The sequence below is a fragment of the Trachypithecus francoisi genome, unplaced genomic scaffold, assembly GCF_009764315.1.
Source record: "Trachypithecus francoisi isolate TF-2019V2 unplaced genomic scaffold, Tfra_2.0 Lachesis_group5, whole genome shotgun sequence".
In the NCBI taxonomy this organism is placed as follows: domain Eukaryota; kingdom Metazoa; phylum Chordata; class Mammalia; order Primates; family Cercopithecidae; genus Trachypithecus; species Trachypithecus francoisi.
Window position 1 is genome coordinate 131,435,998 of NW_022681470.1, and position 23,257 is coordinate 131,459,254.

Consider the following 23,257-nt stretch of genomic DNA (forward strand, 5'->3'; position numbering starts at 1 on the left):
AGCCCAGGATTCTCTCTGCAGGAGCCCGTGGGGCGCAGGGTGGGTGAGGAGAGGAGGTTTCTGGTCCGGGTTCCAGTGTGCCCTAGCCCTGAAGGGCCAAGTATCTGCGATACAAGGGTGACCAGCAGTGCCTGCCCCCACCCCCCAGGGCAGCCAGGCAGCCAAGATGTGACAAGCAGGAAGTTGTGGGCGGTGTTTCGGGAACAAGTCTCCCAAAGATAAGCAATGTGCCTACTCAGTGGGGTTCACGGGCTAGGGACGCATGGGGGCTGGCGGGGGGCCTACTGACCACCCGGAGGCAGCACAAGGTAGCAGGAGCGGCCCAGAGTTCAAGGCCAGGCAGCCCGGGATGAATAGGGTCCTGTGCTAGATGGACTCACAGCCCCCCGCGAAACTCATGTCCACCAGAACCTCGGAATGTGACCTTATTTGAAAATAGAGAGTTTCTGCAGATGTAATTAGTGTGGGATCTTGAAATGAGATCATCCTGGAATTAAGGAGGTCCCTGCATCCAATGACTGGTGCCCCCATGAGAGGGGAGGACAGAGACACTGAGGAAAGTGGGCCAGGCAGCAACAGAGGCAGAGATCGGGGTGCTGCGTCTACAAGCCAAGGGCCTGCCGAGGATTGCTGGGGCCACCAGGAGCTGGAAAGAGGCCTGAGACTGGCTCTCCCTCATGGCCTCAGGAGGAACCAACCGTGCTGACTCCTCGATCTTAGACTTCTGGCCTCCGGAGATGAGAGACAATACATTTCTATTGTCTTAAGCCACCTGATTCATGGTGCTTCGCTATGGCAGCCTAATAAAACTAGCCCAGGCTGAGCACATTGGCACACACCCCTGTAGTCCCAGCAACACGGGAGGCAGAGGCAGGACTGCTTGAGTCCAGGAGGTGGAGGCTGCCGTGAGCCAAGATTGTGCCACTGCACTCCAACCTGGGCAACAGAGCGAGACACTGTCTCTTAAAAATAAAAGGAAGAAAGGAAGGAGAGAGAGAGGGAAGGAAGGAGGAAAGAAGGAAACAAACGCAGCCCCTGAACTGTGGAGGGCCTGGGACAAACCCTTTCCTCTCCAAGCTCCCTCTGGACACGGGACTCAACTAAGGCCACAACTGGGGGCACACTAGGAGGAGACGGCCACGGGGACCACTGGAGGCCTCTGGGCTGGTCCCCAGGAGTAGGGGGACCAAGGGGGGCACCATTGGCTGCAGAGTAGGGTCAATAAGGGCCCAGAGGGGGGCAGGAATCCTGAGACTAGGGAGTTGGGAGGGGTGGTTACAGGAACCATCCAGGGTGAAGGATGAGGTATGCAGCGGGTCGGGCGGCAGGAACTGCAGGGGTGGGAGTGGAGGCTGGACACAGGGAGCAGAGACCAGGCCAGGCCAGGCCAGCACTCATGGTGGTCACTGCAGAGGGACGGGGAGGGTGTAGATGAAGTTCAAACCAGGACAGCACAAGGGGTGGCGAATGCCCAGCCAGTGACTCTATGGCAGGCCTGTGGGGAGTAGGGGGGCCCCAGTACACCGGGAGAAGCACCCCTCCGGAATACACGACTCCCCGGAAGGCCCTGTGGGTGTGACCCCGACTCCACCCCAAAGTCCAGGGGCTGTACCTGGTAGAGCGTGAAGCAGGGGGGCTCAGTGTTCACTAGGCACCCCCTGACTGGGACATGCCCCAGCAGATCCAGGGGAGGCAGGAGGGACCCCGAGTAAGGAGCTGGCGATGTGCTTCGTTGGGTCCACACACGGCAAAAAGCCCTTACATTGTTTAAGGGCTGCTGAAGCCCTCGGGAGAGCCCATCCCCACCGCCACCAGCAGGGCCAGCTGGAGACGCAGGCCACCTTCCCAGAGTGAGCCAGCAAAGGCTGTGGCCAGCCCTGGACAGGATATAGGCACAGGATGGTGCACCATCCCACCTCAATCTGTGTGGGGAGCTGCATGGTTAAGCACACTTGCTGCTGGGCAGTGGCCCCTGGGCGGAGCGTGGCAGAACCTGGCACCCAGTATGTGACCCCATCATAATCACTGAGGGCCAGGTAGGAGTCACAGCTCCTGGCTTCACCTGCAGCCACAGGAATCTGCCACAGGCTCCAGCGGGGCCAAGCAGAAGGATAAGGAGAGTGGATACCACCTCTGGGGAAGGCCACAGGGCTGCAGGGCTGGGAACGGAAGAGGCTTCCAAGCAAATGAAACTGAACCAACAGATTCTTCTTCTTATTATTATTCTTCTTTTAAAGATGGGGTCTTGCTCTGTCACCCAGGCTGGAGTGCAGTGGTGCAATCATGGCTCACTGCAGCCTCAACCTTCCGGGCTCAAGCAATCTTCCTACCTCAACCTCCCCAGTAGCTGGGACTACAGCCGCAGGCCAACACGCTTAGCTAGTTTATTTTTAGTAGAGACGTGGTCTCCCTATGTTGCCCAGGCTTGTCTCGAACTCCTGAGCTCCAACAATCCTCCTGCCTCAGCCTCCCACAGTGCTAGGATTACAGGCGTGAGCTACCACACCCAGCCTGAACCAACTTCTAAAGAAAATTAGGCAGGCAGGTGCGGTGGCTCACACCTGTAATCCCAGCACTTTGGGAGGCCAAGGGAGGTGGATCATCTGATGTCAGGAGTTCGAGACCAGCTGGTCAACATGGTAGAACCCCATCTCTACTAAAAATACAAAACTTAGCCAGGCATGATAGCAGGCACCTGTAATGCCAGGTACTTGGGAGGCTGAGGCAGGAGAATCGCTTGAACTCAGGAGGCGGAGGTTGCAGTAAGCTGAGATCGTGCTACTGCACTCCAGCCTGGGTGACAGAGCAAGACTCTGTCTCAAAAAAAAAAAAAAAAGAAAAAAAAAGGCCAGGCAAGGTGGCTCACACTTGTAATCCCAGAACTTTGGGAAGTCTTTGAGAGGTCAAGGTGGGCAGATCACTTGAGGTCAGGATTTGAGACCAGTCTGGCCAACACAGTGAAACTCCATCTCCACTAAAAATATAAAATTAATCAGGTGTGGTGGCACATGCCTGTAATCCCAGCTACTCAGGAGGCTGAAGTGGGAGAATCACTTGAAACCAGGAGGCGGAGGTTGCAGTGAGCCAACATCGCACTATTGCACTCCAGCCTGGGCCACAAGAGAGAAACTCCGTATCGGAAAAAAAAAAAAAAAAGGAAGAAGAAGATAAGGCACAGAGAAGTTTCCTGGAGCTGCTCTGTGATGTTACAACTGCTTTTTCAAGTGACTTGGTGTCAGGAATGAATGAAATCGGGATCTCTGATACTTTTAAGCCCAAGCCCGTTGTCCTGGTTTTGCTTACCCGCAATGCATCCCAGGCAGCGATGGAAGCTGAAGAGGCCTGAGAATAAAGTTTCAAATGAGGCTAATGAACAGTTCTTCACCTAGTAACAAAAGGAGGTGGAGAGGCAGAGATGGGCCAGGACGGGACACTCCCCCAACCTCTGGGCAACCTCACCGGGAGGGCCAGGTCACCAGGGGAGGGGGCACTTGTCCTGACCCCAGAGTCCTCCTTGGTCCATCCCCAACTCTTGGGCATGATAGTCTCCTGGGGCTGCAGTAAGAAATGAGCACAGGCCAGGCACGGTGGCTCAAGCCTGTAATCCCAGCACTTTGGGAGGCCGAGATGGGTGGATCACGAGGTCAGGAGATCGAGACCATCCTGGCTAACATGGTGAAACCCCGTCTCTACTAAAAAAAAAAAAAAAAAATACAAAAAACTAGCCGGGCGCGGTGGCGGGCGCCTGTAGTCCCAGCTACCCAGAGGCTGAGGCAGGAGAATGGCGTAAACCCGGGAGGCGGAGCTTGCAGTGAGCTGAGATCCGGCCATTGCACTCCAGCCTGGGCGACAGTGCGAGACTCCGTCTCAAAAAAAAAAAAAAAAAAAGAAATGAGCACAAACCAGGTGGCTGACACAACAGAGACGTGTTCCCACACAGCTCTGCAGGCTCTCAAAGTAAGGTGGAGGCCAGGCACCGTGGCTCACGCCTGTAATCCCAACACTTTGGAAGCCTGAGGTGGGTGGATCACCTGAGGTCATGAGTTTGAGCTCAGCCTCACCAACATGGTGAAACCCCATCTCTACTAAAAATACAAAAGAAAATTATCCAGGCATGGTGACAGGCGCCTGTAATCCCAGCTACTTGGGAGGCTGAGGCAGGAGAATTGCTTGAATCCAGGAGGCGGCGGTTGCAGCGAGCCGAGATCATGCCACTGTACTTCAGCCTGGGCAACAGAGTGAGACTCTGTCTCAAAATAAAATAAAATAAAATAAAAGCAAGGTGGCCTCTCTCCCAGCTGTGGCGGCTGCTGGCTGTCCTCAGCGCCTCTTGGCTTGTAGATGGATCGCCTCACTCTTTGCTTCTGTCTTGTTGTGTCCTTTCCCCGTCTTCTTTTTTAGGCTGGAGTACAGTAGCGTGATCTCGGCTCACTGCAACCTCTGCCTCCATGTTCAAGCGATTCTCCTGCCTCAGTCTCCCACATAGCTGGGACTACGGATGCGTGCCACCATACTCGACTAATTTTTTTTATTTTTAGTACAGACAGAATTTCACCGTGTTAGCCAGGATGGTCTCGATATTCTGACCTCGTGACCCGCCTGCCTCAGCCTACCAAAGTGCTGGGGATTACCGCATGAGCCACTGTGCCTGGCCTTGTCCTTTTCCCTTTCTGTCCCTGTGCCTCTGTTTTGCCTTGTTTGTTTTTTTGAGACAGGGTCCCACTCTGTCACCCAGACCGGAGTGCAGTGGCAGAATCATAGCTCAGAATCATAGCTCACAGCCTAGAACTCCTGAGCTCAAGCGATTCTCTTGCCTCAGCCTCCTGAGTAGTTGGGACTACAGGCGCACGTCACCATGCCTGGCCAATTATTTTTTAATTTTTTGCAGAGATAGGGTCTGGCTATGTTGCCCAGGCTAGACTTGGACTCCTCCCACCTTGGCCTCCTAAAGTGCTGGGATTACAGGCCTCGGCCACTGTGCCTGGCCTGTTTTGCCTTCTTTTCTCTTTTTTCTTTTTCCAAGACGGAATCTTGCTCTGTCACCTAGGCTGGAATGCAGTGGCACGATCTCGGCTCGCTGCAACTGCTGCCTCCTGGATTCAAGCAATTCTCCTGCCTCAGCCTCCCAAGTAGCTGGGATTAGAGGCACCCACCACTGCAACCAGATAATTTTTGTATTTTTAGTAAAGACGGGGTTTCACCATGTTGGCCAGGCTGGTCTCAAACTCTGACCTCATGATCCGCCCGCCTCGATCTCCCAAAGTACAGGGATTACAGGAGCGAGCCACCGCGCCCGGCCTCTGCCTTCTTTATAAGGATACCAGTCACTGGATTTAGGGCCCACCCTATTCCATAATGACCTCATCATGACTTAATTCCATCTGTAAAATCCCTATTTCCAAATGAGCTCACTCACAGGTTCTGGATGAAAGTGAACTTTTGAGGGGACACTGTTCAACCCTCTATATTCACCAAACCCCATGCCACCTCCAGCCCACACTAAGAACGATCCCAGGGAAGCAGATGACATGGCTCTCACCTCATCCCTGTAGCCGGCCACCTGAGGGCTCCTCTGGGGCAGCCAGCTCCCCTCCTGGGCCTGGGCCTCCTCTGCTGTCCCCCGGGGACCGAGGGGTGAAGCGAGGCCGGCACACGTCAGCAGTGCTGGAAATGCGTGGGGCTCTGAGAGGCAGGTGGCTGGGAGTGCCGGCCGAGCCATTTGGCAGCGTCCACCAAGTGCCTGAGCAACGTTCCTGCCCTCTGACCCGGTAATCCCACTTCTGGGAAGCTCTCCTGAGGGAAATCGTCCAGAACGCAGATTTATGCGCGAAGATGTTCCTGCGTCACCAGCTGGGAGAGCAAGGAGCTGGAGCCTGTTCCAGGGCCCAGCCTCAACTCCAGAGAAGATAGAGGGCGTGGTACATGAGTCGGGAGGAAGTACTTTCTAGAACATCTTTATTGCAGATCTGCATGGGCACAGGCAGACCTGGGCTGAGGCTAGGTGGCCCCCGTCCCTGGGATGTCCCCAAGGGGGTCTGGGCAGCAGGAGCGGCCAGGGTGACCGGCAGCCCTGGAAGTTCCACACACGGGGAGAGAGGAATTCTCCAGAACACGGGAGGGCCAAGGCAGATCCCGTAAGCCAGACTGTGTTGGGGGAAGGTGGCGGAACACCTGAGCCACGTGAGAGAGAGAAAGAATTAGACCCAGGAGAGCAGGGAGAAGCCCCTGACCCAGGCCAGAGATGTGGGAGGCTCAGGAAGAGGGAGGAGGGGCTGGTGCCAAGGATGGCCAGGCCTCCCCAGGGATGCAAGTGGCCAAGCTAGGTCCAGCCGGCAGCCTGGTGCCCCTGTGAGCACGCATAGCCACAGGTCTGGCACTGATGTCTTCTCCAACGCTGACCCAGGGGCCCGTGTGTGGGGACGGCTGGCCAGGCTGCCCTGACCTCTGCTCCAGGAGGGTGCCCGAGGCCTCCTAGGCTCTGGGTGGGGACGAAAGACTCCCACTCCTCCTCTCCAGGATAGAGACAGGCAGGAACCCAGAAACCAAGTGATGACGGAGAGCAAGGATTCTGGGAGCTGGACAGGGGCTCCCTGGAAGCCACAGGGAGGGACAACCAAGATGGATCAAGCCGCCTAAGGGGTGCTGGCCTCAGGCCCGAGCTGGGGGAGAGAAGAGGCGAGAGGTGCAAAGGCCTGCAGAGGTCAGAAGTCACAGGAGGCCTCCCCCTCAGCACTGCCACGAGGGGCCAGGCGGGGGCACTAGGTAGCGAGGGGGGTCTCACACAGGGATGCTGGCCTAGAGCACTAGGAAGAAAAGACACTGAGCTCCCCAAGGTGAAGCATACAGGGTTCTCCTGGGTGTACTCAGGACACAGGGGACACTCCCCAGCTCCAGGCGGGTCCAAGGGACGGACCAGCGGGAGTGCTCCCAGGTGGGGCCAGTGTGCTGAGGGAAGGTGGAAAGGGGGTGACAGGGTCAGAGGCCTTAGGGAACCGCCAAGGCAACTAAGTAGGTGAGAGGCAGATCCCAACCGCTTGATGCGGGTCAGCTCAGGTACTGGGGAGTGAGTTCATGGTGTCCCCAAAAGGTCATATCCACCTCCTCATTCCTGGAACCTGAGAGTATGACCTTATTTGAAAAAAGAGTCTTTTCAGACATAATTAAGGGAAGGTTCTTGGGATGAAGAAATCATCCTGGATTAGCCGGGATGACCCTACATCAGGTGGCAGCTCTGTCCTTTTAAGGGACAAAAGATGAGACACAGATGCAGAGCGGGACAGCCAGGATTGGGGCGATGCGGCCACAAGCCAAGGGACGGCTGGAGCCACTGAAAGCTGGAAGAGGCAGGAAAGACTCCTCCCCAGAGTCTCCAAAGGAAGCTCATCCCTGCCGACACCTGGATTTTAGACTTCCGGGCTCTAGAACCACAAGAGAAGACATTCTTGTTCTAAGCAGTCCAGGTATAGTACTTTAATATGTTACAGTAGCCACCAGAAACACACATGGCCCCCCAGTTCCAACAGGTGCTGCTGTCTCCCCTTCCAGGGCAGGGCTGAGAACCTGAAAACCCCAGGTCCCTCGATCCTAGAGCCGGCTCATCACGGAATCCCCCCACGCACAGCAACAACCCGTTACCTCTCTCTTTCTTTTAAGATGAAAATGAAATTGACTCCTAGCGAGTGCAGAGAACAACACCCCACGCACCCACACATCCCACCCCACAGACTGATCAGCTGTCACTGCTCCCTCCTGGGACCTCGCCATCTACAGAGGGGACGAGGGAGCCGTGTCGATGCTGCCAAGGAGCCCATCCGCCCCACCGGTTCCCGCCTGGAGGCCAGGGGACACCCTCGGCTCACGGTGTCGCTCTCTCGACTCCCATGATCACATATGTGGGATGCTCTGTTCTGTGCGGGGAGGTTTCACACATCTCATAAGTGCAGCACACGGTATCTGCTTCTGTCTGGGGTGATGGTGGAATGCCATCGCCATTAACACACCAACATGCATCCTCCCTCCTGGGGACTCCTGGAGCACGGGGACAACTGAGAGGACGGTGATGTGTGCAATGTGCCCTACACTGATGAGGCTGCTGTGGGCCTGGCACAGGCAAGGTGGGTCAACGCAGGAGCTGTCTCACTCCATCTAGGACCAGTATCCCTGCAGGGCCACTGCCCTGTTGTCCACAGGCCATCTGACTACATCAAAACATGCAGCTAAGGCTCCCTCTCCAGCCCCCAAACAAATGGCAATTAGGCTGAAATACCAACCAGATGCCCTCTCACCCTCCAGAGTTCTCTCTGAGGTCCTTTATCTAATGTGACGCAAGCCTACCGTTAGGAAACCCGTTCTGGACCTGGGGTCCCCGGTGAACCAGCCTTGGCCACAAACTTCCAATGCTTTAAGCCACAGCATGGAGATGCCACGTGGTGACACAGACACCCACCCTTCATCCCTTCCTCATGCCCTGCTACTTCCTGAGAGCTGTCTTCAGAAGCAAGGATGCTAAGGCAGACGGGAAGAGACAGGTCTCCATCTCTCCCCATGGGGAGACTGGAGATGACTTGTCAACAGACTTACAAACTGCAGGTAGACAGTTAACAACACCCAAAAGACAAAACCCAACAAATAAATGGATAAACAAAATGTGGCCCACCCATACACAAAATATGAGTGTAGGCCGGGTAATTACAGTGGCTCAGGCCTGTCATCCCGGCACTTTGGGAGGCTGTGGCAGGTGGATCACCTGAGGTCAGGAGTTCGAGACCAGCCTGGCCAACATGGTGAAACCCCATCTCTACCAAAAATACAAAAATTAGCCAGGAGTGGTGCCCCATGCCTGTAATCCCAGCTACTTGGGAGGCTGAGGCAGGAGAATCGCTTGAACCCGGGAGGCAGAGGATGCAGTGAGCTGAGATCGTGCCTCTGCATTCCAGCCTGGGCAACAGAGCAAGACCCTGTCTTAAAAAAAAAAAAAAAAAATGATTGTAGCATTGATTCATCCTACAGCATGGACAAACCTCGAAGACATGATGCTGAGTGACAGAGGCCAGACACAAAAGTCCACATGGTGTGAGATTTCCATTGATATGAAATGTCGAGAACATGCAAAGTCACAGAGACAGATTAGTGGTTGCCAGGGGCTGGGGGTGGAAATGGGGAGTGACTGCCTGCAGGACGAGGTCTCCCTCTGGGGAGATGGAAATGTTCTGGGCGCAGACAGAAGTGAAAGCTGCACAGCACTGGGACTGTGCTACATGCCACCACAGCATACTCTAAAATGCTTAATTTTATGTTACGTGAACGTCACATCCATTCAAACACTGGTGGCTGTCCTTGGCCTCCCTGGCTTGTGGCCGCATCACTCTGGCCTCTGCCTCCTTCATCACGTGGCCTTCTGGCTGTATGCCTGTGTCTTCTCCTCTTTAAATAAGGACACCGGTCATGGGATTCGGGGCCGATCCTAAATCCAAGATGATCTCATCTCAAGGTCTTTCACTTCATCACACCCCCAAAGATATTTTTTCCACAGAAGGCCACAGTCACAGGTTCCAGGACTTAGGACATGGGCGCATATGTCTGGGGGACACTCTCCAATCCACTCCACCAGCATCTCTGAAGCTGGCTGGGAGGCACCTGGCATTCCTGTGGCCTGTGTCCACACCCCAGGTGTCCTCTCCCCAGCCAAGGGGCCCCGGACACCTTGGTAACTGCTTGGCGTGTTTTCTCGTCTCATGCTCAGGGTTGCAAGCTCTCCCTGGTAGGATGGCAGCGGGGCTGGGACTTAGTCAGCGGATGCATAGGTGTGGGGGTCTCCGGTGCATGTCCCCAAAACCCACAGCCCCTGGCGAATCACGGCAGACTCTGGCCTCTGCTGAGACCCCGGCTGCACAGTGACCCAGGTACTCCCATGTGCTGGATCATGGGGTGGAGTATGTCACGGCACCTCCTGGGCAGACCAGAAGAGGCTGGGGGACCTCAGTAAGGGCCAGTGACTATGGACATGGCAGAATGTCTGCTGTGGTTGCTGGGTACCCTGGAAACACACAACCATGTCCTAACCCCTCGATCTGTGAATGTGACCATATTTGGAGAGAGGGTCTTTGCAGATGTCATCAGTTAAGATGAGGTCAAGGCCAGGTACAGTGGCTCACGCCTGTAATCCCAGCACTTTGGGAGTCCAAGGCAGGTGGACTGCAGGAGGCAGAGGTTGCAGTGAGCTGATTGTGCCACTGCACTCCAGCCTGGGCAACAGAGTGAGACCTTGTCTTAAAAAGAAAAAAAAAGGCCGGGTGCAGTGGCCTCACACCTGTAATCCCAGCACTTTGGGAGGCCGAGGTGGGCAGATCACAAGGTCAGGAGATCGAGACCATCCTGACTAACACAGTGAAACCCCATCTCTACTAAAAGCACAAAAAATTAGCCGGGCATGGTGGCGGGCACCTGTAGTCCCAGATACTCAGGAGGTTGAGGCAGGAGAATGGCGTGAACCCAGGAGACGGAGCTTGCAGTGAGCCGAGATCACGCCACTGCACTCCAGCCTGGGCAACAGTGCAAGACTCCATCTCAAAAAAAAAAAAAAATGAGGTTGAACTGAGGTAGGATACACCCTAAATCCAATGACTAGTATCCTCAGAAAAGAGACAAAGACAGGCACAGGGAGAGGAAGGAGTTGTCCACATGACAATGAAGGCAGAGACTGAAGTGATGTAAAGAGGGCCTGGAGCCACTGAAGCTGGAGGAGGCAGGAAGGATCCTCCTGCAGGCACCAACCCTGCTGACACCTGCACTGAATACATTTCTATTGTTTTAAGACACCCAGTTTGTGGTCATTTGTCACAGCAGCCAACAAGAAAGGAAGGACTGAGGCCCCATCCATGTGTGTACGCAGCGTACATGGGCAGAGAGAAAGGGCCCCATGCATGCGTGCACGTAGTATATATAATTAGAGAGAGACCGCCCCATGCATGCGTGCACATAGTGTACATGAGCAGAGAGAGAAAGGGAATTCCAAAACTTGGCCGGGCGCGGTGGCTCACACCTGCAATCCCAGCACTTTGGGAGGCCAAGGTAGGTGGATCTCTTGAGGTCAGGAGTTCAAGACCAGCCTGGCCAACATGGTGAAACCCTGTCTCTACTGAAAATACAAAAGTTAGCCGGGGGTGGTGGCACACATCTGTAATCCCAGCTACTCGGGAGGCTGAGGCAGGATAATCGCTTGAACCCGGGAGGCAGAGGCTGCAGTGAGCCGAGGTCGCGGCACTACACATCAGCCTGGGAGACAGAGTGAGACTCTATCTCAAAAACAAAACAAAACAAAAAAAACCAACTCACTTTTTCTCCACCTTGACTCAAAACACACGTCTCGGTGCACACTTGGCTTCTGGAATGTGCAAGCACACATCTCTATTTGTAGCTGGGGGAACAGATCCTTTGCAGTTTAATTTAAAATCTTATCACCAACTGAATAACACAAACCACTGGCGGGGGATTCTGGCTGCTCGAAACAGGGTCTCCCTCCCGGAGAGCGGCCCCTCTGTCTCGGGCAAGAAGCCCGATGCTGACGCCGCCCACATGGATGTGCCTAGGGCCTCCCCGGAGGCGGCCTGTGCCCATCTTGAAAATGTCAGGCCTGGTTTCTGACAGGTGCCGGACCTAACCTCAGGGAAGTCAGATCCCAGATGCGGCGGAGGAGGCCCGGCCCTGCTCGCCCAGGGTCAGCCGCCCGCAGGCCTCTGGGATTCTGAGCACTGCAGGGCGATCTGCCAGGAGCCACCTCCGGTCGAGGCGGAACAAATGATTTTTGAAAACGGCGTCTGCCTGCTGACACAGGGCTTGCTTGGGGTCTGGGCTGAACCCGCCTCTCTGAGCAGCTCTTTCGACGCTGCCTCCCCCCAGGACGGCTAAGACAAAGGCGACATGCCCTCATTACCATGGGCCCAAAATAGCTTTTATGCTCCATTTTTTAGACATAACTTGACTATGGAGTTACATAACACCAAAAGTCATTTTGTGATTTGGGAGGCCAGATCCTGGGCCTGCCAGGGCCCACCTGGTACCCCCTCGAGTGCCCTCACAGCCCCGTCCCAAAGGCTTCACCCAGGCCCCCGAACTCCTAGTCGGGTCCCAAGTGGCACCTGCTGTAGGCCGTAGGGACCCAGTGGGGTCGGCCCTTGCCTGTCTCACCATCTTCAGGCCACATTCTGGGCCAGGTACCACACTCGGACTGCCCCGAGGGCGCACACGATGTAGGGAAGGACCAGGCCCAGAGGAAGGGTTACTAGTTGGGGGCTGCACCCACCAGGGTAGAGGAAGCAGGGACAGAGGATGGAGGTGTCCCTTTCCTCTGCCTGCCTCGTCACTCCCACGATCACTTCCCAGCAGCTCGACCTCCAGGGCCTGTCGTCAGCCCCCTCCCTAGAAATAGCCATGTCATCTCGCACCCAGACACCTGTGTGACTTCCTCCCCGGCCTCCCTGCTCCCTCTGCAAGTGGCCGCCGAGACTCCTTCATTTTTTTCTCTTTATTAATTCAGTTCAAATCGTGTCATGCTCCTGTTTTAAATACACCAGTAGGCTTCCATCCTATTTAAAATAAACCCCCAATCCGTGTAGCGGTTCCTCAACAACTGACATGCTGAGCTGCTATATGACCAAGCAATCCCGCTCCTGGGCAGACGCCCCCGAAACGAAGACAATCATATGTGAGTGCGTGCACCAGCACAATGGACAATAGCCAAAAGGTGGGAAAATCCAAGTGTGCGCCAAGGGATGAATGAATAAGACTGTGGTCTGTCCATACAGTGCAATAGGATTCAGCCATGAAAAGGAATGAAGGCTGGGCACAGTGGCTCATGCTTGTAATCCCAGCGCTTTGGGAGGTGGAGAAGGGAAGATCACTTGAGGCCAGGAGTTTGAGAGCAGACTGGCCAACATGGCAAAAGCCTATTTCTTAAAAAAAAAAAAAAAAAATTAGCCAGACATACATGGTGGTGCACACCTATAATCTCAGCTATTCGGGAGGCTGAGGTGTGAGGTTGGATAGAGCCCAGGAGGTGGAGGCTGCAATGAGCTGTGATCGCACCACTGCACTCCAGCCTGGGTGACAGAGTGAGACCCTGTCTCAAGAGGAACAACAAAAAAGGAAAGAAGCACTGACCCATGCTACAACGTGGATAAACCTGAACATGCAACGCTGAATGAGAGAAGCCAAGTACAGACCGCCACAGAGTGTGAGATTCCATTGATGTGAAATGCTCAGAACAGGCAAATCCACAGAGACAGGAAGCAGATTAGTAACTGCCAGGGACTGGGGAGGAGAGGAGGGGAGGGACTGCTAATGGGGACAAGGTCTCCTTTTGATGATGAGAATGTTCTGGAACTAGATAGCTGTGATGCCTGCACAATACTGTGAATGCACTGAACGTCACGGAACTGTTCACTTTCAGATGGTGGATCTTACGTGGCGTTCACCTCAACAATAGATAGGTAAGATTCTTTTTTTTTTTTTTTTTTTTTTTTTTTGAGACGGAGTCTCGCTCTGTCGCCCAGGCTGGAGTGCAGTGGCCGGATCTCAGCTCACTGCAAGCTCCGCCTCCCGGTTTACACCATTCTCCTGCCTCAGCCTCCCGAGTAGCTGGGACTACAGGCGCCCGCCACCTCGCCCGGCTAGTTTTTTGTATTTTTTTAGTAGAGACGGGGTTTCACCCTGTTAGCCAGGATGGTCTCGATCTCCTGACCTCGTGATCCGCCCGTCTCGGCCTCCCAAAGTGCTGGGATTACAGGCTTGAGCCACCGCGCCCTGCCGATAGGTAAGATTCAAAGCCGGCCCATGACAGGGCTGCCCAGGCCCTGCTGTCTTTTTCTTCTCCCTCACTCCTGTCCCCACTGCCAGGTCTTCTTCCTGCTGTCCAAGGCCCTCTCCCCAGGGGGCCTCTGCCTGTGCTGTTCCTGCCTCACACACACAGCCCCGTGTCTGGAAACCACTGCTGCCTTGACCAGGGCTGGCAAGCGAAACCGTCCTGCGAGAGGCCCTGCTCTGCTCCCGCCCGGCATTCGGCCCACCCCGGAACCCTGCACCCTCCTCTCTGAGCTGCATCCTCCAGTCCTGCCCCCACTTACTGTAGGCTGAGGCTGGAGAGCAGTGTTTGAGCCCAGGGGTCCTGCATCCAAGCTGGTGGCCACCTCTCTGGGCCTCAGTGCCCCACACACAGGCAGAAACACAGGCTCCTGTGAGTGAGCACTACGACCCTTCTGCGGGCACAGTGTTTGAGGCAATTGGCTCCGGAGGGGAGGGACTGGCCCCTGAACAGTATGCCGTGGCAGCCCCGCTCCAGCTCAGCATCTATGGCAAGGGCTCCAGGGCTGCCCTTGACCCCAAGGGCCATCACCCAGTGGTCTTTACTGCACCAGGGACAGAGGCCACAAGAAGACAGACCCAGTCCTGGCTCCCACACAGCCTGAAGACCCTGGGAGAGGGTGCTGGGGGAAAGCCTTCCCCTGGGCCCTCCACTCCCAAGCCCAGCAACCCCCTCTCAGCCCCACGCTGGGAGTGTCACCATCACCCCTCACTCAAGGCTCCCCGAACTCATGTCTCCAGCCCAGCACCAGTCACCCTCCCAGGGAGGCTGTACAGACATCACAGGTATTCACACACATGTACCCAGTCACATGTGTGCACACTCACAGCCATGCACATAGTCACACTGTATCTATCAACAAATTCATGCACGTGCATGCACACATGCTCACATGCAAACACACAGGCTCACAATCCTGTCCTGCCTGCATGCCTGTTTATATGTGTGCATGCACACCACACCATACACACGTCCATGTACGCTCACACATGATGTGTGTGCCAGCTCCCACTCACTTGCATGCACACGAGCACATTCACACCTGCCCAAACCTGGCCCTTCCTTAGGAACCCCCATGCCCCACCTGGCTCCCCCGTGCCCCAGCGCCTCTTCTGCCCTGTCGCCTCTTCTGTCCTCACTCTGGCCCAAGCCACATTGTCTCTTGCCTGGACAAATACAGAAGCCTCCTACTGGGGTCTCAAGTTAACCCTGTGGCCCCCAAACCACTCAGCTGGAGTCTCTCCAAACTTCCCATCTGAGCAGGTCACTCCAGCTCTAAAGGAAAGACCCCACAGCATGCTCTACTCACCGGCCCCTATCCTGGCCACGCCCTCTCCACACACTAATGCCTGCTGGGCTACGCCTGGGCTAAGAGTCATGCAGGAGCCGGCCAGGCGCAGTTGCTCACACCTGTAATCCTAGCACTTTGGGAGGCCAAGGTGGGTGGATCATGAGGTCAGGAGTTTGAGAGCAGCCTGGCCAACATGGTGAAACCCCGTATCTACTAAAATTCCAAAAATTAGCCAGGCGTGGTGGCAGATGTCTGTAATCCCAGCTACTCGGGAGGCTGAGGCAGAGAACTGCTTGAACCTGGGAGGCAGAGATTGCAGTGAGCCGAGATCGTGCCACTGCACTCCAGCCTGGGCGACAGAGCAAGACTCCGTCTCAAAAAAAAAAAGAGTCATGCAGGAGCCACATTCTTGCCCCACTTCCAACAGTGACCCTCAGGCTCATGTCCCCACCCAAAGACCACACCCCCCACCATGGATGGGCTGTGGCTGCTGCACTCACTACAGGGTCCCCACAGCGGGGCACTGGGCAGGGCAGCAGGGAGCACATGCCACCAGTGACTCTGGGAGTCCTGAAGGCATCCCTCCCCACCTGCAGCCCCGCATGGGGCCCATTCTCAGCATCCCCGCTCTTTGGCAACACCCCTCCACCCCCCAGCTGCCAGCACATAAACGTACACCTGTCCCAGGCTTTGGGTGCAGGAATGCTGGAGGCAGCTCCAAACAGCAGCCAACCGCAAACAGCGGCAGGAACAAGCATGGACCGCAGCAAAGTCAACAGGGAAACGGAATGCGGCCCTGAGAAGGGTGGGTTCAGCCAGATGGGCCCCTTGGCTGGGACAAACCTCTAAACAGGCCAACTCAGAGAGACCCCGGGCCTGGGAGCCCACCTGCACGTGCAAATAGCACTTGGTTCCAAGACATGATCACACAAATGATGAAAGCAAAAGCATCATGATGTCCACACACTGAGAAGCAGGGGAAAAGGGGAGGACAGGCCCGTCCCTGGGGCCACAGGTGGCTGAGGGGTGGCTGCAGCTCCCTGCTGAGCATGGGGCCAGCACCACAGTACTTACTCTCTGTTGTGGGACGTACTCCTAGAAAGGTATGTCCAAGTCCTGACCCCCGGCACCTGGAATGGGAACTTACTTGGAAATAAGGTGTTCACAGCTATAGGCCGGGCGCGGTGGCTCAAGCCTGTAATCCCAGCACTTTGGGAGGCCGAGACGGGCGGATCACGAGGTCAGGAGATTGAGACCATCCTGGCTAACACGGTGAAACCCCGTCTCTACTAAAAAAAAATACAAAAAACTAGCCGGGCGAGGTGGCGGGCGCCTGTAATCCCAGCTACTCGGGAGGCTGAGGCAGGAGAATGGCGGGAACACGGGAGGTGGAGCTTGCAGTGAGCTGAGATCCGGCCACTGCACTCCAGCCTGGGCGACAGAGCCAGACTCCGTCTCAAAAAAAAAAAAAAAAAAAAGGTGTTCACAGCTATAATTAAGTTAAGGTCATGTTGGAGTAGGGTGGGCCCTAATCCAATGGCAAGGGTCTTTACAAGAGAAGAGAAGGGGTATTAGCTGGGCGTGGTGGCGTGCACCTGTAATCCCAGCTACTCGGGAGACTATGGCAGCAGAACTGCCTGAACCCGGAAGTTGGAGGTTGCAGTCAGCCAAGATGGCACCATTGCACCCCCACCTGGGTGGCAGAGAGAGTCTCTGCCTCAAAAAAAAAAAAAAAAAAAAAAAGAGAGAGGAGAAGGGGAAAGAGACACAGACACACAGGCCAGGTGAAGACAGAGTCAGAGACTGGAGTGATGCGGCCACAAGCCAAGGAGCGCCTGGAGCCCCCAGAGGCAGGAGGGATCCGCCCCTAGAGCCTTCTACAGATAGAGTCAACCTTGCCCACACCTTGATCTTGGACTTCTGGCCTCCAGAACTGGGGGAGTGTACATTTCTGTTTCTTAAGCCACCAGATTTTGTGGTCATTTGTAGCGGCAGCCCCAGGACACCAACAAAAACTGTGCTTGAAAGGCCCCTGAACAAGCACAGAAACCCTTCCCAAAGCCCAGGCTGGGAGCTGCAGGCCCCAGAGCCCAGTGCGGGCAGGAGAGGCCCCTCAAAGGGCAGAGGGAGGGCAAGGGAGTATACAGGCCCCAATATTCAGGGTGCAGACAGCGGGATGTGGCCAGGAGGCTGGAGGTTCCCTGGGGGTCATCAACATTTGGGGGTGAGAATGACACCTCAGTTCCTAACCTGCCATGCTGAAATGAGAACGCTCTGGAGAGACCGTTCTGGCGATCAGAGCACAAGCTGGCCAGTAGCCACATCTGACTGGTGGACGGGAAGTTGCTCTTGTCTGTTTAATGAGCATTAGTTTTAGGCCGAGTGTGGTGGCTCACACCTGTAATCCCAGCACTTGGGAGGCCAAGGCGGGCAGATCACGAGGTCAGGAGTTCGAAACCAGTCTGGCCAACATGGTGAAACCCCCTCTCTCCTAAAAATACAAAAACTAGCCGGGTGTTGTGGCGCATGCCTATAATCCCAGCTACTCAAGAGGCTGAGGCAGGAAAATTGCTTAAACCCAGAAGGCGGAGGTTGCAGTGAGCCAAGATCATGCCACTGTACTCCAGCCTAGGTGACAGAGCAGGACTCCGTCTTAAAAAAAAAAAGAGCGTTAGTTTTGTTGCAAAGCAAATAGCAGGTGGATGGAGTGCGCCTTCCCGGACCCACTGGGGATACCGTGTCACGGCTGCATGTGCACTATCATGTCTTCCTGCAAATGGAGCTGTTCTGATTCCTGCTGATTTCTGGGGCACCCCAAACCCTAGCTTGGGATACAGTGCTGTGGAGGGTGGCCTTGGGTGTGCATGGCTCACCCAGCCTCATGCATATGTGAAAGGACAGTATGGGCTTGCGTGGCGCCCAGCGTACCCTCCCACCCTGCTGCTTCCAGGCAAACTAGGGTGCCAGGAGAGGTGAGCGTGGGCCGCCCACAGGAGGCATGTGGCTGCTATTTTTAGCATAGGTTTCCACACTCGCAGGCCCTCCCAACACAGCTCTACCCACCAGGCTAGGAAGAGGGCTGCCGGTGGTGCAGGGCTCACCCCAGCAGACATTACAGGGCTGTGTCCTCAAGCTCCCACCTCTGTGCGGCCTTTCAGGATGTCAGCTCCTCCCCTCGTGTGCAGCTGGGTGTACAGAAAGGGGCTCTGTGCCTGGGCACGCCACTTAATATCCTTGGGCCTTTGTTTCACGCACAAGTGGAATATTCCAAATGGACCTGGGCAGGAATCCCAGCCAACACGAACCTGTACCCTGAGCTAAGGCCAGCCGGCGGTGAGCCTGGCCTCTGCAGAGCTGTACAGAAACACCACAAACCCCAACAACAGGCCCAGAAACATTGGAGGGAGGAGGGGCATAAGGAGGACGCCTAAGAGTGCAGGGCCTCAGCTCCCACAGAAGGGTCACAGCAGAGAACATGGAAGAGGAGCCTACAAAACCGGTCTACTCCGGGAAGACAGCCCGGCCACTACTCAAACAGTTAAACCCAGAGTCTCTGCATGATCCCGCAATTCCAGTCCTCAGTATAGACCCAAGAGAACTGAAGATAGCGTCCACACAAACCCTGCAACACACATGTCCATGCAGCTCTGTTCGTAATAGCCAAAATGTGGAAACAGGCCAAATGCCCATCAACAGACAAGTGGATGAATAGAATGTGTTCCATCCATACAGCAGAATGCGCTTCAGCCAGATGTGCTCCATCCATACAGCAGAATGCTATTCTGCCATGGAAAGGAATGAAGCACTCATCTTATCCACGCTACGATGTGGAAGAAGCCTGAAGATACGATGCTGACAGAGAGGCCAGACACAAAATTCCACATAGTGTCAGATTCCATTGATCTGAAATGTCCAGAACAGGCAAATCCATAGAGACAGGAAGCAGACTGCTGGCTGCCAGGGGCGGGGGAGGGTAAGGGGAGTAACTGCTGATGGGGATAGGGGGTGGGGTTTTTTTTTTTTTTTTTTTGAGACAGAGTCTTGCTCCATCACGCAGCCTGGAATGCAGTGGCACGATCTCGGCTCACTGCAGCCTCCACCTCCCAGGTACAAGCCATTCTCCTGCCTCAGCCTCCCAGGTAGCTAGGATTACAGGTGTATGCCACCACGTCTAGCTAATTTTTGTATTTTTAGTAGAGACAGAGTTTTGCCATGTTGGCCAGGCTGGTCTCAAACTCCTGACCTCAAGCGATCTGCCCACCTTGGCCTCCCAAAGTGCTGGGATTACAGGAATGAGCAACTGCGCCCAGCTAAGAGGGGTCTCTTTTAGGGGGGATGAAATGTTCTGGAGCCGGGTAGAGGTGATCACTGCACAATATTGAGAAGGTACTAAATGCCACTAAATTGCATACTTTAACGTGGCTAATTAGGGCTGGGTATGGTGGCTTATGCCTATAATCCCAGCACTTTGGGAGGCCAAGGCAGGCAGATCACCTGAGGTCAGGAGTTCTAGACCAGCCTACCCAACATGGTGAAACCCTATCTCTACTAAAAATACAAAAAAATTAGCTGGGTGTGGTGGTGGGTGCCTGTAATCTCGCTACCAGGAAGGCTGAGGTGGGAGAATCACTTAAACCTGGGAGGCAGAGGCTGCAGTGAACCAACATCACGCCACTGAACTCCAGCCTGGACGACAGAGTGAGCTCCTGTCTCAAAAACAAACAACCAAACAGATGTCTAATTGGGCCAGGCACAGTGGCTCATGCTTGTAATCCCAGCACTTTGGGAGGCTGAGGCAGGAGGATGGCTTGAGCCCAGGAAGGGGTTTCAGACCAGCCTGGGTAATATGGTGAGACCCATCTCCACAAAAAATTTTAAAAATTAGCTGGCCATGGTGGTACACACCTGTAATCCCAGCTACTTGGGAGGCTGAGGTGACAGGATCACTTCAGTCTGGATATCGAGGCTGCTGGGACAGAAGTACTGTACTCCAGCCTGGGCAACAGAGCAAAACCCTGTCTCAAAAAATTAAATAAAGGCTAATTTTTATGTTATATGTATTTTATCTCGGTGAAAAAAGTATAAAGGAGAAATAAAAAGTATACCCAAGGTTCTGGCAGTGTGGGGGTGGGTGGAGGGGCCTAAAGTAGACCACCCTAGTGCCTTCTAACCAGGAAGCCACCACAGCCCCACATGTGTATAAGGAAGAGGACGTCAGCTGCTGATCCAAGACCCTTGGCCATAAGCTTCTCAGCCATCACACACCCCCTCCCAAGACAGCCGGGAATGGGCGGAACTGCCCGGCACCCACCCCAGGACCTGCGCGGCTGCCCCACCCACTACAGCCCAGAGGCTCTCGGGCCCACGTCAGAGCCTGTAACCTGGCAGGCAGGAGCAGGAGCGTGGCCGGCTGCAGCTGTGGCCTTCCTGAGGTCTGAGAAGCATTTTTATAAAAATGCAAACTGGTGGCCAACTGTTACTCTTTTTTTTAAGTTAACTTAAACATCAGAATTGCTTGGCTTCTCCTGAAATGCTGGAAGTGCCGACAACTCAGGGCCTGGATTCCTGGCAGGCGATGGATGCATCCCCAGCTCCCGCCCAGCCCAGGCACGGAGGCGCAGGATCGGTGCCCTCATGCTCCCCTCCAAGGCGGCCCTGGGGCCGCCAAGGCCAACACGTCCCACTGCCCCTCACTCTGGATCGGCAGCTGCATGGGCTGACCCAAGGCCTGGAGGGAAGGACGCCCCCGCCAGCCCCAGACCAAGAAGTCCTCCCAGGCCCCTCCCTGGGAAGTGGGCCACCTGGGACGGGAAGGTTCAGCGCTAGGATGCCGCATGTGACCAAGCAAAGCTGGGAATGCGGGTCTCACCCTGAGCCAAAACCCCAAGGAAATTCACTGCAGCTCATCCAGCAGTTAACTGTTAGCAGCCCTGGCCACAGTGGACTCCCCATCAGCTGGAGGCCTACAAAGCCCTGAGGAGGGGGCACTATGGGGTGGGACAGGGAGAAGAAAGAGGGGTGACTGGCCAAGCCTGGGCATGGGCTTTCTAAACAGTCAAGGGTGAGGCCAGGTACAGTGGCTCACACCTGCAATCCCAGCACTTTGGGAGGCCAAGGCAGTGGATCGCTTGAGGTCAGGAGTTCGAGATCAGCCTGGGCAACATGGCGAAACCCAAATCCCATCTCTAGTAAAATACAAAAATTAGCTGGGCACAGTAGTGGGTGCCTGTAATCCCAGCTACTGGGGTAGCTGAGGTAGGAGAATCACTTGAACCCCAAAGGCGGAGGTTGCAGTGAGCCGAGATCGAGCCACTACACTCCAGCTTGGGCGACAGAGTGAGACTGTCTCAAAAAAGTAAAAATAAAAAATAAAAATAAATGTAAAAAATAAACAGTCTAGGGTGCTTGAGGGTGTGACCCTCGCTACCCTCTGACCCAAAGCCCCCATGGGAGCGAACAGCTAAACACGGCCAGGAGCCCAGCCGGCCGCCCACTCACACTGGCTCCTGGCTCCCACCCCATCCAGCAGCCCCAGAAAACCCTGCATGTCCAGCTCACCCGGAGGGATGGTCCCTTTCAAGACGGATCTGCTGGCCAGGCACTGCCCCCAGGCAGTAGGATGGGAGGCCAGGGAGGGACGTCGAGGCACAGGGAGTCCATAGGAAGGGAAGCCACAAGTCCTTGATGGCCCAGGATAAGCTGTGCTAACTCAGACGGGCATGGGCCGGGCAGCTGGGTGGGTAGATGGAGGAAGGAAGTGGGGGATTTCCGAGTGAGTGGGGCTATGCAGAAAGCAAGCCGGAAATGGAGTGGGAGGAAGGTGGCCAAGGAGGTGACGCTGGACCTGGGAAGAGCACTCCAGGCAGGAGGCCCCGTGAGCACAAAGGCCCTGGGGTCACACAGTGACCATGACAGGGGCCCGCCAAGGAAGCCAGGGTGGGCAAAGAAGTTGATGGGGGGCCTGGCGGGCTCAGAGCCTCAAGAGAGCTGAGCCTTGTGGGACCCCACCCTGGGTGGGACAAGAAGCCACCGGAAGGATTTAACCAGGAGTGACCTGAGCTGCCCTCCCTGCGGCCGAGTCATTGCTGCTGGAGGAGGCAGGACCAAGGGGCCAGGGCAGGGCAGGCAACATGGGAGCAGCAGCCCATCCATGGCGGGGGACGTCCCAGGCCTGTCCCAGGCCTCGGCCCTCGGAGCCCTCAGGTCCTAACTTCAGGGCTCCTGATCCTGGCTGCATTCCAGGCTGGGGGTCCCAGCATGAGGAAGCCCGTCCAGGGCAGACGGGACCCATCTCCCCCAGGTGGAGTCCTAGGTGCACTGCCAGCTTCCCAGAGGACCTCAGGAGGGGTGTCCGCAGGTACAGAGGCTCATCCCAACTCCCATCCAAGGCCTTGCTCAGACACAGCCCCCAGCCACCCTCAGACGCCCTCTCTGCTCCCTCTCAGCCCCAGGCAGATACTGCCCTTCTTACCCTGCCGTCTCCCTCCTTTCTGTTCAGGCCCCAAGTTGGGCCTGGAGGCTTCTCCCACTGAAGCTGTCCTGGCTCCTGCTACCTGGCCTGTTCCTTGCGCCAGGAGCCACACCCCACTGCTGCAGCCCTTCTCCCGCTGCCTGAGGGTTAGGTGTGGGGGTAAGGTGTGCATAAAAAGGCACATGAGGGGACATCAGGACAGAGGATGAGGGGCCAGGTGAGGGGAAAGGTGGTCCCTGTGTGAGGGAGGCCATGAGCACCAGACTGGGAGGCCCTGTCCCCTTGGCTACTACCTCCTCATGTGCACCCTGCCAACACCAAGCCTCTGCAGTTGCTGTGCCCACTGCCAGGTGCACCTGTGTCTCTGGGCTCCACGAGGCTCCTCCCATGCCATGCCTGGCACCTGCTGCTCCAGGAACAGCCCCGGGACCCTGCACCTCCGGGCGCCACGCGGGCTCAGAGGAGGTACTGGGCGGACATTTACCCACTGCACCCATGACGCCTTCCCCTCGGCCTTCCTCCCGGGTCTAGAGACAGCACCCCATGGAGGACAGGGCAGCAGGGAGCAGAAGGGAGGAGCTGCCAGGGTGGCCACATGGCTGCCTGAACTGAGCACAGCTCTGGGCTTGCCACGGTG

General features: G+C 55.8%; 1 protein-coding gene across 6 annotated transcripts in view; it reads right to left on the bottom strand.

Moving 5' to 3' along the window:
• Positions 1-23,257, bottom strand: part of CRTC1 (CREB regulated transcription coactivator 1) — a 102,307-nt gene that overhangs the window by 52,505 nt on the left and 26,545 nt on the right. Inside the window, exon 1 of one of the 6 annotated variants that reach the window (XM_033200058.1) lies at positions 21,708-21,873. The exons of the other annotated variants lie outside the window; for them this stretch is intronic. The gene's annotated coding sequence lies outside the window, so the exon portion shown is untranslated. Of the gene's footprint in view, positions 1-21,707; positions 21,874-23,257 lie in introns of those variants that run through there. 6 annotated transcript variants of the gene reach the window in all.